A 16,607-nucleotide genomic window follows, 5' to 3' on the forward strand; every position below is an offset into this window, starting at 1 on the left:
AATTGATTCTGAATCATGCCATTATTTATTGCATATTTGTATCCGCACTTTTGTACAGTAGATCAATCTCAGTGAGATAAATTGTAAAAACAGAAAAGTACGTTTTACAAAACATATAAAGTGCTGACTAAGACTGTGTATTCCCTGCATTTAAAAATGTTAAACGATTTAACCATGTAGAGATTTCAGGGAAAGCAGTATTAACAGCAGCAGCAGTCGTAGTAGTAGTAGTAGTAGCAGTAGTATTAATCACTGAGCAGCAGGAGAAATGGCTGAATAATAAATGGTATGTATTGTGTTGTCTGACTTCATGTTAAAACTGTTAATGTTATAGTCATGTTGTCTGTTGTCGCCCAAATGAGGATGGGTTCCCTTTTGAGTCTGGTTCCTCTCGAGGTTTCTTCCTCATGTCGTCTGAAGGAGATTTTCCTTGCTACAGTCACCACAGGCTTGCTCATTGGGGATCGATTAGGAATAATATTAGCTCATGTTTAAAGTCTCAAATTCTGTAAAGCTGCTTTGCAACAATGTCTATTATTAAAAGCGCTATAGAAATAAACTTGACTTGACTTGACTTGACTTGACTATTATGTGGCAATTTTTTACCTGCTTTAATTTTATTAAAGGTGGAAGAAAAAATAGAATGAATTCAAATATATTGAGATAGTTTTTGAATTTCAGTTTTGTCTAAGCATGATACATTTCTAAAGGTGATGATTATCTTAATGCAAAGGGAAAATATTTAATTATATAACCGTGTTTGAAAGTAGCATGAGTTAAGAATGACTGAAACCATTTAATGACATGTTTGGTCATTTGGGACACAAGGCTTGATTAACATTCTTTGATTCATTCGAACAACAACTTACTGTATTATCAACATCAAAATCAGATCACTAGAATCTAGGATAATACGAAAGCTGGGCACCAAATTCCATCAAAATCTGTTCACTACTTTTTGAGTTGCATTGTGGACAAACAAATAAACAGAGGCAAACACATAACCTCCAACAAAGTTGGTGGAGGTAATAACGAGGTTTTGGAAATTTTCAGGATTTTGCAAATTCCAATCTAAATGTAAAGTAATATTTTATAATTTAGACTATTGATTGAACTAGCAGCAGAATATGGGATTTAAACAAATAAACAACAATTTCTAAAATTATATGAACACAGTAAAAATCTCTGCAAAATATCTTTTTATGCTTGGGACATCTTGAAAATGATAAAATAATAAACGTGCACATGATTTGAACTAACTTTTTATGTGTATTTTGTTACAGGAATACTTAGTCAAGATAAATGATGTCACTATAATTAAGGCGTGTCTTGCTTCCAGTCTTATCAACTCACTGACTTTGTTGCTAGATTTGGTAACTTTTTAGACCCGTTCAGTGACATTATTTAAATCCGGTGATTTTTTTGAACAGATATTAGTGACTGTCCTGTACTCGATATAGCTCTACAGCTGACAGTGGACATCATCACAAAGCTTTACAGAAATCCAGATAATGGATTTAGATTTAAATCAAAGCAAGCCAAGGGTGACAAAAATGTAACATCTTCGTTGTGTACTCACTTCTCAATAGCACAGCTTCATTTTGTCTGTGTTCTTGTAAAAACTTATCGTATTTTGTAAATAGGTTGTACGCATAGTTAGTTTGTGGTGCCATGACCAATGACTTCTAAAGGAAATGTTAAATGAATTCACTTTTATTTCCACAGCACTTTTAACAGTATTGTCACAAAGCAGTTTTACAGAAGTTCAGATGTAGATGTACAGTGGTGCTTGAAAGTTTGTGAACCCTTTAGAATTTTCTATATTTCTGCATAAATATGACCTAAAACATCATCAGATTTCCACACAAATCCCAAAAATAGATAAAGAGAACCCAGTTAAACAAATGAGACAAAAATATTATACTTGGTCATTTATTTATTGAGGAAAATGATCCAATATTACATATCTGTGAGTGGCAAAAGTATGCGAACCTCTAGGATTAGCAGTTAATTTGAAGGTGAAATTAGAGTCAGGTGTTTTCAATCAATGGGATGACAATCAGGTGGGAGTGGGCACCCTGTTTTATTTAAAAAACAGGGATCTATCAAAGTCTGATCTTCACAACACATGTTTGTGCAAGTGTATCATGGCACGAACAAAGAAGATTTCTGAGGACCTCAGAAAAAGCGTTGTTGATGCTCAACAGGCTGGAAAAGGTTACAAAACCATTTCTGAAGAGTTTGGACTCCACCAATCCACAGTCAGACAGATTGTGTACAAATGGAGGAAATTCAAGACCATTGTTACCCTCCCCAGGAGTGGTTGACCAACAAAGATCACTCCAAGAGCAAGGCATGTAATAGTCGGCGAGGTCACAAAGGACCCCAGGGTAACTTCTAAGCAACTGAAGGCCTCTCTCACACTGGCTAATGTTAAGGTTCATGAGTCCACCATCAGAAGAACAACAATAGTGTGCATGGCAGGGTTGCAAGGAGAAAGCCACTGCTCTCCAAAAAGAACATTGCTGCTCATCTGCAGTTTGCTAAAGATCACATGGACAAGCCAGAAGGCTATTGGAAAAATGTTTTGTGGATGGATGAGAAGAAAATAGAACTTTTTGGTTTAAATGAGAAGCGTTATGTTTGGAGAAAGGAAAACACTGCATTCCAGCATAAGAACCTTATCCCATCTGTGAAACATTGTAGTGGTAGTATCATGGTTTGGGCCTGTTTTGCTGCATCTGGGCCAGGACGGCTTGACATCATTGATGGAACAACGAATTCTGAATTATACCAACGAATTCTAAAGGAAAATGTCAGGACATCTGTCCATGAACTGAATCTCAAGAGAAGGTAAGTCATGCAGCAAGACAATGACCCTAAGCACACAAGTCGTTCTACCAAAGAATGGTTAAAGAAGAACAAACTTAATGTTTTGGAATGGCCAAGTCAAAGTCCTGACCTTCCTTAATCCAATGAAAATGTTGTGGAAGGACCTGAAGTGAGCAGTTAATGTGAGGAAACCCACCAACATCCTAGAGTTGAAGCTGTTCTGTACAGAGGAATGGGCTAAAATTTCTCCAAGCCGGTGTGCAGGACTGATCAACAGTTACCAGAAACGTTTAGTTGCAGTAATTGCTGCACAAGGGGGACACACCATATACTGAAAGCAAAGGTTCACATACTTTTGCCACTCACAGATACAGTATGTAATATTGGATCATTTTCCTCAATAAATAAATGACCAAGTATAATATTTTTGTCTCATTTGTTTAACTGGGTTCTCTTTATCTACTTTTAGGACTTGTGTGAAAATCTGATGATGTTTTAGGTCATATTTATGCAGAAATATAGAAAATTCTAAAGGGTTCACAAACTTTCAAGCACCACTGTAGATTTGGATCACAAATGAGCAAGCCAGAGCTGACAGTGGGGAGGAAAACCTCACTGAGATGACATCAGGAAGAAATGTGAAGGTGAACAAGACTCAAAAGGAAACTCATCCTGTTCTCTATAATATTCTATTATGTTACGAATAATTCACGACCGTCTGTGCTGTTGCATGAAAATAATGCATGCTGAAGGGTGTCATACAGCACCAAGAGCAAGTGTCTGTTCAGGACAGAGGGTTTATTTTAAATTATAAAAATAAATCAATAAATCAATAAATAATAATAAAAGAACATATAGGATCTCAGACTACATCAATATTCTATAAAACAATATAAACATTATCAACATGATAGAAAAAAAAAACCCAAAATAAAATATATCAAGAAATGAGACATATCATTATCAATCTTTCTTGCTATTTTATTACAGTACATTTTTAAGTGATTAGAAAAATAATTTGAAATAATTTATAAACCAAATAAAGGAGGGATTCCGGACAGAGTTTTCCACAATGCCAGTGCAGATTAATTTATTGACAATAGCCAGGAAGCATGTTTACACCTCATCTGTTTCAGTGTACCCCTGCTCATAGACATTTCTGCCCTGCACTGATATCAGATGAGAGGGGTTATTGCAGAAAATTTGCTGCTGGATCATTTTCCAACGTTCATACATGAGACATGGAAATAAATAACTGTAAGGTCACTCACAAATCATCATTTACATGAAGCTGTCTTGACATCATGAATAAATGCTTGTTATAATGGACCAATTGCATATTTCTTTGTATTTACATTAAGAAATTCCAACGGGGTGGCACGGTGGTGTAGTGGTTAGCGCTGTCGCCTCACAGCAAGAAGGTCCGGGTTCGAGCCCCGTGGCCGGCGAGGGCCTTTCTGTGCGGAGTTTGCATGTTCTCCCCGTGTCCGCGTGGGTTTCCTCCGGGTGCTCCGGTTTCCCCCACAGTCCAAAGACATGCAGGTTAGGTTAACTGGTGACACTAAATTGACCGTAGGTGTGAATGTGACTGTGAATGGTTGTCTGTGTCTGTGTGTCAGCCCTGTGATGACCTGGCGACTTGTCCAGGGTGTACCCCGCCTTTCGCCCGTAGTCAGCTGGGATAGGCTCCAGCTTGCCTGCGACCCTGTAGAAGGATAAAGTGGCTTGAGATGATGAGATGAGATGAGATATTCCAACGGATTTTTAAAAAATGTCTGCATGCTTATTTTTGTGAAGTTACGTATACTAGATTTATGGGTGTCTTGCCCTGCACTGGTAGCCATGTTGCATGTTCCACTGCTTTGGTTCGCAAAGTATTCTGGGAATTTCCTTCTACCACTTTAGTTTGTCGTGTGCATGTGAAAATGCTCAGTTTCAAAGGCCATATGGAGGGCGAGATGACCACTACTCCTCAATCCCCAAAAGAAAGGATGCCCTACCCTACACAGGGTGGCAGAGCACAAAACAGAGGGGTGGTATTATCTAGAAATTGAGAGAAGGGTGTCTGATGACCAAATGAAGAACTGTGAAAATTTGAAATATTGAAGAAAATTTGGGGCCCTCTGGCACAATCTTGGTATGAAAAAGCAGTTGGATGGAGCTCTTAAAATAAGGTGTTTTAGGTAGTGAATTTCTGAAAAAGGAATCAGTCAACTCAAATCATTTCAAGAAAATTCTTTATTTTATGCCATTTTAAAGCACATATAACCTTTGTGCCTAATTTTGCAATGCTCGGTCCTGATTAGCATGGTGTGGTAAATTGTTAACAGCTATCCCAACCACAGAAGCTAACCTTTACATGTACCGTACATTTTGAGCATGTGTAAGCATTAGACAGGGTTTTCCAGAAAATCTGAAGTCGCTGGCAAAAAAAAAAAAAGTAGTAGGTGGCTAATGCTAATGCACTACTGCTAGGGGCATCTGGGGGCACGCCTCACCAGAAAATTTTGAAATTTACATGCCTTCTGGTGCATTCTCAGCTAATAATTTACTAACCATTTCCCTGCAAAATACTTGCGAAATATGTATGGACTTTTCCTCCAGATGTACGTGTGCTTGGCTTTCTCAGTTACCCTCTGTAGTATGCTGCCTGGCTCTGTAACATAACTACATATGCTATGGCGTGGTCATGTGGTCCAGCTCAGCCAATCAGAACACGACAATCAATTAACAAATATTGCACCGCTTCTGGTCATGACCCGAATCGAAAAATTTTGTGGTGAAATAATTGGATTTGCAGCAAATTATGGGCAGCAGAGATTATACAAATTGCTTGAACATTGAAAGGCAAGTTTTAATTTTTTTTTTCCGGGCTCGAATAGCCGGCTCAGATCATCTTTGTAGGCAGAGAAAACTGCCAGTCGCCAGCGCTTGTGGACATCTCTGATTAGAGATTTCACAGACACCTCAAATGAGGTTGCATGAAAAGTTATGTGGCTTCCTCAGATGGGAAGTCCTCAGTGGCTATCTTGGCATAACTTAGACAAACAAGGCAGTCCAATGTACAGATACTAAGTTGGTTGCAGAGGCCAACATTTATTCTGTTGCTACAGCTGACCCTGGCAGTAGTATGAAACAAGGACTATGGTTGGTTGCAGTGCCACACACTGGCCAACGGGCAAGCATTATTGGGTCTGAGCAGCAAATCACATCCTGCTTCAGAAATAAGGGAGAGCAAACATTGTACTGGAGAAAAATGCATGTGGGATACAGATATATTGTGTTGTTTTGGGTCCCATTCATCCATTGGTATTTATTTTTATCTGACAGTGCAACTAATGTTGCTTGTTTTTGTTTCATCATAATTTTCTCAAATAGGAATTTTGAAGCCCACTGTTGCAGAAAATTACCCATTGATTTCTAGTATTGGCCATCAAAAAGACAGGTCGATGGGTCTCAAGATAACATGGGGGGGCAAATGGTAGCAAGTACCCCTTGTGGCAGCCTGTGGGATGGAGCAGGAATGGGGCAGAATGAGATGTCATGCACTTACCACAGATGGAGGCTATGACATACAAGGGTTTTGATTAGGGTTTGGGTTCGGGTGTATCATGTGATTGACCTTATATGGTACAGTGGTGCTTGAAAGTTTGTGAACCCTTTAGAATTTTCTATATTTCTGCATAAATATGACCTAAAACAACATCAGATTTTCACACAAGTCCTAAAAGTAGATAACGAGAACCCAGTTAAACAAATGAGACAAAAATAGTATACTTGGTCATTTATTTATTGAGGAAAATTATCCAATATTACATATCTGTGAGTGGCAAAAGTATGTGAACTTTTGCTTTCAGTATCTGGTGTGACCCACTTGTGCAGCAATAACTGGAACTAAACATTTCCGGTAACTGTTGATCAGTCCTGCACACCAGCTTGGAGGAATTTTAGCCCATTCCTCTGTACAGAACAACTTCAACTCTGGGATGTTGGTGGGTTTCCTCACATGAACTGCTCGCTTCAGGTCCTTCCACAACATTTCGACTGGATTAAGGTCAGGACTTTGACTTGGCCATTCCAAAACATTAACTTTATTCTTCTTTAATCATTCTTTGGAAGAATGACTTGTGTGCTTAGGGTCGTTGTCTTGCTGCATGACCCACCTTCTCTTGAGATTCAGTTCATGGACAGATGTCCTGATATTTTCCTTTAGAATTCACTGGTATAATTCAGAATTCGTTGTTCCATCAATGATGGCAAGCTGTCCTGGCCCAGATGCAGCAAAACAGGCCCAAACCATGATACTACCACCACCATGTTTCACAGATGGGATAAGGTTCTTATGCTGGAATGCAGTGTTTTCCTTTCTCCAAACATAACACTTCTCATTTAAACCACAAAGTTCTATTTTGGTCTCATCCGTCCACAAAACATTTTTCCAATAGCCTTCTGGCTTGTCCACATGATCTTTAGCAAACTGCAGACAAGCAGCAATGTTCTTTTTGGAGAGCAGTGGCTTTCTCCTTGTAACCCTGCCATGCACACTATTGTTGTTCAGTGTTCTCCTGATGGTGGACTCATGAACCTTAATATTAGCCAATGTGAGAGTGGCCTTCAGTTGCTTAGAAGTTACACTGGGGTCCTTTGTGACCTCGCCGACTATTACATGCCTTGCTCTTGGAGTGATCTTTGTTGGTCAACCACTCTTGGGGAGGGTAACAATGGTCTCGAATTTCCTCCATTTGTACACAATCTGTCTGACTGTGGATCGATGGAGTCCAAACTCTTTAGAGATGGTTTTGTAACCTTTTCCAGCCTGATGAGCATCAACAACGCTTTTTCTGAGTTCCTCAGAAATCTCCTTTTTTCATGCCATGATACACTGATTAGACTTTGATAGATCCCTATTCTTTAAATAAAACAGGGTGCCCACTCCCACCTGATTGTCATCCCACTGATTGAAAACACCTGACTCTAATTTCACCTTCAAATTAACTGCTAATTCTAGATGTTCACATACTTTTGCCACTCACAGATATGTAATATTGGATCATTTTCCTCAATAAATAAATGACCAAGTATAATATTTTTGTCTCATTTGTTTAACTGGGTTCTCTTTATCTACTTTTAGGACTTGTGTGAAAATCTGATGATGTTTTAGGTCATATTTATGCAGAAATATAGAAAATTCTAAAGGGTTCACAAACTTTCAAGCAGCACTGTAAGTACATGACATCTTGCTCTGCCCACATCTTGCAGGCTACAGTGAGGATCCTCTGTTACTCCTTTTTAATCAACAGGGAATGAGTTCTCTTCTTGTTCGTGCACCAAATTTTGAACAGTCCATGGGTGGTTTTTCTGATAATGTTGCACTTTAGGGCTAAACAGCGAGTTTAAAGATGCTCTTAAGCAACAAACATTGTATCTGTACATGATTTTCCCAAACTCACTCAGAAGAACTAGTCTTAAGAGCAACTTTGCTAAGAGCGTCTTTGTAGCATGTGTCTTCACTATAGGCATCCGTAATTGCTAAAGGCATTAGTACTGTAGTTACTGAAGGCATTAGTAGTTACTCAGTCCAGTCGATGAGGTCAAATGGCATACGTTTTTCACCAAAAACCAATGAAATATCAAGTGCTTCAAATATGTTAATATATTGTATCCTCATTAAGCATTACAGATATAATGTGGTAATTAATAATTGAAGCTGTTTTCCATTTTTGGACAATAACATTTTTTATTTCAAGCATGTTTTTTTTTTTTATTAAATGAACAAATGTTCACATGAAAGAATGAGCAAATAATAAGGTAAATAATTCAGTAAATGTTTTCTCTGTGCCCAATCATTTCATTGTTACCAAATCAAGACCTTAATGTCCCTTATAAATCAGCATGCAGCTGAGTGGTATTTGGCATATGAAGGAGGTACAGTATCTATCCCATCACCTCCCCAGATCGCAGTGCCTCCCCACCCCAATGGCCCTACTGCATCCTCATCCCCTGGACCCTCTCAACTGACCTCTTCCCAGACTTCAGGCAGCCAGAACCCAGCTGGCCAAGAGCATCAGGACAGCCAGGAGCTGCTCAACATTGAGAAGGAGTGGCTCCAGTTGCCCTGAGACCTGCAGGACCAAAGGGAGTGGCACCATCAGGTGTGGATGGGCCTTAAACAGGTAAAACTAGACCTGCTGGCCAGACAAGTGGAGTTTCGGCATGGATTCGCTGGAATGCAGCCATGATTATTTCAACTGTTATCCACACAATGTAAGAGGTGCAGTGATTTGTCTCATTTATGACACTAAATGACGTAATCACTTGCCGAATAGAGTTAAATTTTATTACAATGTGATGATGTCAATGTGACATTACGATATCCATATGTAATTCCATAACATATTGAAATATATGAATAATGTTTTGCGTATATTCATTTAATAATTAACTCAATGTCCTTGTATATTTTTGCATGTACAACCCAGATTCAAAAAAAGTTGGGACAAAGTACAAAATGTAAATAAAAACGGAATGCAATAATTTAGAAATCTCAAAAACTGATATTGTATTCACAATAGAACATAGACAACATATCAAATGTCGAAAGTGAGACATTTTGAAATTTCATGCCAAATATTGGCTCATTTGAAATTTCATGACAGCAACACATCTCAAAAAAGTTGGGACGGGGCAATAAGAGTCTGGAAAAGTTAAAGGTAAGTACAAAAAAGGAACAGCTGGAGGACCAAATTGCAACTCATTAGGTCAATTGGCAATAGGTCATTAACATGACTGGGTATAAAAAGAGCATCTTGGAGTGGCAGCGGCTCTCAGAAGTAAAGATGGGAAGAGGATCACCAATCCCCCTAATTCTGCACCGACAAATAGTGGAGCAATATCAGAAAGGAGTTTGACAGTGTAAAATTGCAGAGTTTGAACATATCATCATCTACAGTGCATACAGTAACATCATCAAAAGATTCAGAGAATCTGGAAGAATCTCTGTGCGTAAGGGTCAAGGCCGGAAAACCATACTGGGTGCCCGTGATCTTCGGGCCCTTAGACGGCACTGCATCACATACAGGCATGCTTCTGTATTGGAAATCACAAAATGGGCTCAGGAATATTTCCAGAGAACATTATCTGTGAACACAATTCACCGTGCCATCCGCCGTTGCCAGCTAAAACTCTATAGTTCAAAGAAGAAGCCGTATCTAAACACGATCCAGAAGCGCAGACGTCTTCCCTGGGCCAAGGCTCATTTAAAATGGACTGTGGCAAAGTGGAAAACTGTTCTGTGGTCAGACGAATCAAAATTTAAAGTTCTTTATGGAAATCAGGGACACCGTGTCATTCGGACTAAAGAGGAGAAGGACGACCCAAGTTGTTATCAGCGCTCTGTTCAGAAGCCTGCATCTCTGATGGTATGGGGTTGCATTAGTGTGTGTGGCATGGGCAGCTTAAAACATCTGGAAAGACACCATCAATGCTGAAAGGTATATCCAGGTTCTATAGCAACATATGCTCCCATCCAGATGAGGTCTCTTTCAGGGAAGACCTTGCATTTTCCAACATGACAATGCCAAACCACATACTGCATCAATTACAGCATCATGGCTGCGTAGAAGAAGGGTCCGGGTACTGAACTGGCCAGGCTGCAGTCCAGATCTTTCATCCATAGAAAACATTTGGCGCATCATAAAAACGCAAGATATGACAAAAAAGACCTAAGACATTTGAGCAACTAGAATCCTACATTAGGCAAGAATGGGTTAACATTCCTATCCCTAAACTTAAGCAACTTGTCTCCTCAGTCCCCAGACATTTACAGACTGTTGTAAAGAGAAAAGGGGATGTCTCACAGTGGTAAACATGGCCTTGTCCCAACTTTTTTGAGATGTGTTGTTGTCATGAAATTTAAAATCCCCTAATTTTTCTCTTTAAATGATACATTTTCTCAGTTTAAACATTTGATATGTCATCTATGTTCTATTCTGAATAATACAGTATGTGGAATTTTGAAATTTCCACATCATTGCATTCCGTTTTTATTTACAATTTATACTTTGTCCCAACTTTTTTGGAATCAGGGTTGTACTTGCACGGCAGCAGATTCAACACCAGTCTCCGCCCATTGATTGTGAGAGGCCCTCGGAAGCACATGCACATTCTGTGTATTTGGCTGCGACCAAGCAGAGTCTTTCTCTTAGTTTTGTCTCTTAAAAAGCCCCACAATGTCTTTTTTTTAATCTCATTCTATTCCTCCTGCGGAACTGAGAAATATTCGTGGCAAAGTTGATAAAATGAAACACAAGACAGAAGAACCTCAGGTCAACAGTGAACAGTAAAGCAGAGAAATGTTTCCTCAAGGTGAAAACAAACAACCAGAGAGAAGTCCAGTGTCACCTGATCTCCTCAGAAATGGGTTTCCTGAACTCTCTGGGCTTTTACTGGTTCTTCTGCTACAAACAGAAGGTGTTACACAGAGTTCATCTCATCTCATCTCATTATCTCTAGCCGCTTTATCCTGTTCTACAGGGTCGCAGGCAAGCTGGAGCCTATCCCAGCTGACTACGGGCGAAAGGCGGGGTACACCCTGGACAAGTCGCCAGGTCATCACAGGGCGTTACACAGAGTTTAAAGTCATTATTTCTTACCTGTTTTTGTGTCAAAAAGCAAGACGACGAGTGAGAATATATATAAACACACACACAAGCACAGTGCTGTGAGAAAAAATGAAAGTGAAAGCATTCCCTGCATGACATTTCCAGGAAACTCAGACCATTTCTCTTTAAAGTTGTGTGTATCACTGTTAGATTTAGAGCTTTCCATACCTACACTCTGACGAGAACTGAGGGATAAAGGAGAACAAAGAGTATGACATTTTGTCAGATTTTCATACAGTCTTCAAACAAAGATCAGTGATGTTTTTTTCAAGATGTTACTCCAAGTGTACCACCTTCTAAGTGTGACCATGTCCAGCACAAAAATGCCCCTGTCTGTTAATGCATGCATGTGTGTGTATAGGCCAGCAAGCTTACTCCCCCACCTCATCTGTGGATTTCTGCTACAGTCTGGGATTATTATTATGGCTTATATTACCTAAGTGAACTAACAAATGTCAATAAAACCCTTCAAAGACATAAAAAACTGTATATTTTGAACAAATGTCATTATTTATTTCCTGATTAATTAAACTGAAAATAAGGTTCTTGGTTAGGTTAATATGGGACGGCCTTGGGCTGAGGTGCCCTTGAGCGAGGCACCTCACTCCCAACTGCTCCCCGGGTGCTGTTAGCATGGCTGCCCACTGCTCTGGGTATGTGTGTGTGCTCATTGCTCACGTGTGTGTTCACTGCTTCAGATGGGTTAAATGCAGAGAAGAATTTCACAAGTGTGTGATGAATAAAGTTGTGCTTTATATTTCCTTCTGTACATTCAGGTTCACCTTTCTTGCTTGCAAGTTGAAATGACAGCCAAGACAGGAAAAAGGAATAAGACATGGCATTAAGGCTTGATCACAAGTGCGATTATTATTATTATTATTATTATGATGGCGGCACGGTGGTGTAGTGGTTAGCGCTGTCGCCTCACAGCAAGAAGGTCCTGGGTTCGAGCCCTGGGGCCGGCGAGGGCCTTTCTGTGCGGAGTTTGCATGTTCTCCCCGTGTCCGCGTGGGTTTCCTCCGGGTGCTCCGGTTTCCCCCACAGTCCAAAGACATGCAGGTTAGGTTAACTGGTGACTCTAAATTGACCGTAGGTGTGAATGTGAGTGTGAATGGTTGTCTGTGTCTATGTGTCAGCCCTGTGATGACCTGGCGACTTGTCCAGGGTGTACCCCGCCTTTCGCCCGTAGTCAGCTGGGATAGGCTCCAGCTTGCCTGCGACCCTGTAGAACAGGATAAAGCGGCTAGAGATAATGAGATGAGATTATTATTATTAAGCAGAAAAAAGGAGCAATTGTAAGCAAACACAGAAGGTAATAGCCATATTCGCCTCCCAGTAAGTATACAATGATTATTTTCTGTGCCTCATGGTTTCAGGTGAAGTTGGCTGAAAAGAAGAATTCACTGGGCATGCTCACTCTGCCTCTCAGCCAGCTACTCAAAGCCTCAGACCTGACACTGGACCAGCGTTTCCAGCTGGAACGTTCCGGGTCCGACAGCCAGCTCAAAATGAAAGCCATCCTCAGGGTGAGCTCCTAAACCAACATCTGCATGATTCCTTGCTTCACTTTTCATTCTGTTTGTTGTAATCATAGTAAACTTTTACATTTTCAGTATGAAGGACATACTGTGTTAGTGCTTGTGTGCAGTTTCTTGCAAATGTGTAAATTTTTCACTCATTAATCATTATTTAATGGTTTCTCCAAGGCCTTATTGTCAAAATGCAATCCCTCTGACTGTGTGCTTACAATATTTTTGGACCACTAACACACTTTTGTTATATATGTGAATGTTTCTGTGTGTATAGTTCCTTTACTAAGCTCTTTTGTCATCCCAGCTCCTGAAACCGGAGAAGCTGCAACCCAAAGTTTCAAACCCTCTCGTTGCCGAACCTCAAACTGGGAAAAAGGTCAAAGATCCTCAGCATTCTGAGGCCCAGCCTCCTCTTAACTCTGAAACCTGAAGAGAAAAACTAGGCCTCCACGCTGTGTCAGATGCAGGTGCTGATCAGCTCTTTTAGCGGGCCCCAGGCTGAGTATATGGCCTGGAGAAATTCTTTCATGGTCTCAGAGAACCGTCTTGCGGGCTCCACTCGAATGTGGTGCTATGATTTGCACAGCCTTCTCTCATAAAACTCGATCACTTCTTCACGCTTTGACCTGCTTGAGGGCGTCCCTTACCCAAAGTGAGTGTGATGATCAGTAGAACACCGTGTGTATAGTAAGACTCTGGTGACAGAAACAGAAATATAAAACTGAAGACTGTCACAGGAATGGTTAGGTCACTTAGACTTTTAGATAAAACTTTTGTTGTTGTTTTTATGTGTTTTTGGTTTTTTTTGACAGAATGTTAAGGAAGCTTATGTGTGAGTATGGTTTTCTTTGTTATGACCTTGTAGGGGTATGACACACAATTCACAATTACAGACTACATTTTTGAGATGAAAAAAAAAAGACTCAAAAATACAGTTTTTTTTTTTTTTTGTAACTTAGGGCATTAGGCCAATTAAATTAAATTAAATATTAAAATCTTAGCACATCCAGGGATAATGAAGAAATGCAAACCACAGCCACCAGAGGACAATAAAACCAGAAATCCTAGCTCACTAGTGAAGATATCTGGGGAAAAAAGCCCAAACCAGTGCTTAGCCTGAAACAGAAAACTGCCAATATGTATATCATACACTGTCCAGCCATAACATTAAAACCATTGACAGGTGAAGTGAATATAATTGATTATGTTGTTACAATGGCTCGTATACACTGGTGCTTGAAAGTTTGTGAACTCTTTAGAATTGTCTATATTTCTGCATAAATATGACCTAAAACATCATCAGATTTTCACACAAGTCCTAAAAGTAAACAAAGAGAACCTAGTTAAACAAATGAGACAAAAATATTATACTTGGTCATTTATTTATTGAGGCGCACGAGCCAATATTACATATCTGTGAGTGGCAAAAGTATGTGAACATCTAGGATTAGCAGCTAATTTGAAGGTGAAATTAGAGTCAGGTGTTTTCAATCAATGGGATGACAATCAGGTGTGAGTGGGTACCCTGTTTTATTTAAAGAACAGGGATCTATCAAAGTCTGAGCTTCACAACACATGTTTGTGGAAGTGTATCATGGCACAAACAAAGGAGATTTCTGAGGACCTCAGAAAAAGCATTGTTGATGCTCATCACACTGGAAAAGGTTATAAAACCATCTCTAAAGAGTTTGGACTCCACCAATCCACAGTCAGACAGATTGTGTACAAATTGAGGAAATTCAAAACCATTGTTACCCTCCCCAGGAGTGGTCAACCAACAAAGATCACTCAAAGATCAAGGCGTGTAATAGTTGGCAAGGTCACAAAGGACCCCAAGGTAACTTCTAAGCAACTGAAGGCCTCTCTCACATTGGCTAATGTTAATGTTCATGAGTCCACTATCAGGAGAACAACAATAGTGTGCATGGCAGGGTTGCAAGGAGAAAGCCACTGCTCTCCAAAAAGAACATTGCTGCTCATCTGCAGTTTGCTAAAGATCACATGGACAAGCCATTGTCCATGTGGCTATTGGAAAAATGTTCTGTGGACAGATGAGACCAAAATAGAACTTTTTGATTTAAATGAGAAGCGTTATGTTTGGAGAAAGGAAAACATTGCATTCCAGCATAAGAACATTATCCCTGTGAAACATGGTTTGAGCCTGTATTGCTGCATCTGGGCCAGAACGGCTTGCAATCATTGATGGAACAATGAATTCTGAATTATACCAGTGAATTCTAAAGGAAAATGTCAGGACATCTGTCCATGAACTGAATCTCAAGAGAAGGTGGGTCATGCAGCAAGACAACAACCCTAAGCACACAAGTTATTCTGTCAAAGAATGGTTAAAGAAGAATAAAGTTAATGTTTTGGAATGGCCAAGTCAAAGTCCTGACCTTAATTCAATCGAAATGTTGTGGAAGGACCTGAAGCGAGCAGTTCATGTGAGGAAACCCACCAACATCCCAGAGCTGAAGCTGTTCTGTACGGATGAATGGGCTAAAATTCCTCCAAGCCAGTGTGCAGGACTGATCAACAGTTACCAACATTTAGTTGCAGTTATTGCTGCACAAGGGAGTCACACCAGATACTCAAAGCAAAGTTTCACATACTTTTGCCACTCACAGATATGTAATATTGGATCATTTTCCTCAATAAATAAATGACCAATTATAATATTTTTGTCTCATTTGTTTAACTGGGTTCTCTTTATCTACTTTTAGGACTTGTGTGAAAATCTGATGATGTTTTAGGTCATATTTATGCAGAAATATAGAAAATTCTAAAGGGTTCACAAACTTTCAAGCACCACTGTATATTAGAAATGTATATGCTTTCAAAAAAAAAAAAGGACGAAAAAAGTAACTTATGGCAAAAGTGTTGTGTTATTTCTATTTTATTTTATTCAGTAATTTTCCGTATATTCATTTGAACTGTGATTGTGTTGCAGTAAACATTGGGAAATGTAAAGAAAAGAAAAAATCTTCTGATAATCCTTAAATAAACTATTGCTTTTATTAAAGTTAAATTGAGTGGCAAAAGTTTCTGGACAGGAAACATGTTGAGTTACAGCTGAAGAGTGTTTTGAAACAATGATAAACTCAAGAGTGACTTGATTTGTCCATGTTTTTCCTCCCAAATTGAAGGTAAAGTTATATACCGTTCAAGGAATAGCCCAGTTTTATGCTCTTTCACTATGTGCATATAAACATTATAAATTGTGTTGAAAGAGCAAGAAAGCTTTGAATACTGGGGTCATTAATTTACAGATAATAGATTGTTTACAGAGAATCTAATAACCATGCATCAGGATTTAAAAATCAGTATGAAGGCAGCAGCACAAAATGTTAATAAACTGTAAAAGTCAGAGCACAGTGTAATATCCCTTAGCTTTTGGAAGTATGCGAAGGATTTTGCTATAGTTCAGATCTGGTCAGGAACTGATGCAACTAAAAATACCGCTATCATATCAGTGACCTGACTTTCATAACAGTGATCACCTTTTTTAAAAAAAAAAAAATACTTCAGGAGAAATATGCAACAATGATAAACTTGTCTATTGTGTTAATCTTGAGTCAGTGGT

General features: G+C 39.3%; 1 protein-coding gene across 4 annotated transcripts in view; it reads right to left on the bottom strand.

Moving 5' to 3' along the window:
• LOC132891521 (protein mono-ADP-ribosyltransferase PARP9-like) overlaps positions 1-16,607 on the bottom strand; it is a 97,198-nt gene that overhangs the window by 18,521 nt on the left and 62,070 nt on the right. For 2 of the 4 annotated variants that reach the window (XR_009655333.1, XM_060929182.1), the window contains exon 1: positions 11,484-11,537. The exons of 1 other annotated variant lie outside the window; for it this stretch is intronic. The gene's annotated coding sequence lies outside the window, so the exon portion shown is untranslated. Of the gene's footprint in view, positions 1-11,232; positions 11,284-11,483; positions 11,538-16,607 lie in introns of those variants that run through there. One more of the 4 variants, XM_060929186.1, reaches the window with a different exon arrangement.

Source organism: Neoarius graeffei, chromosome 9, assembly GCF_027579695.1.
Source record: "Neoarius graeffei isolate fNeoGra1 chromosome 9, fNeoGra1.pri, whole genome shotgun sequence".
In the NCBI taxonomy this organism is placed as follows: domain Eukaryota; kingdom Metazoa; phylum Chordata; class Actinopteri; order Siluriformes; family Ariidae; genus Neoarius; species Neoarius graeffei.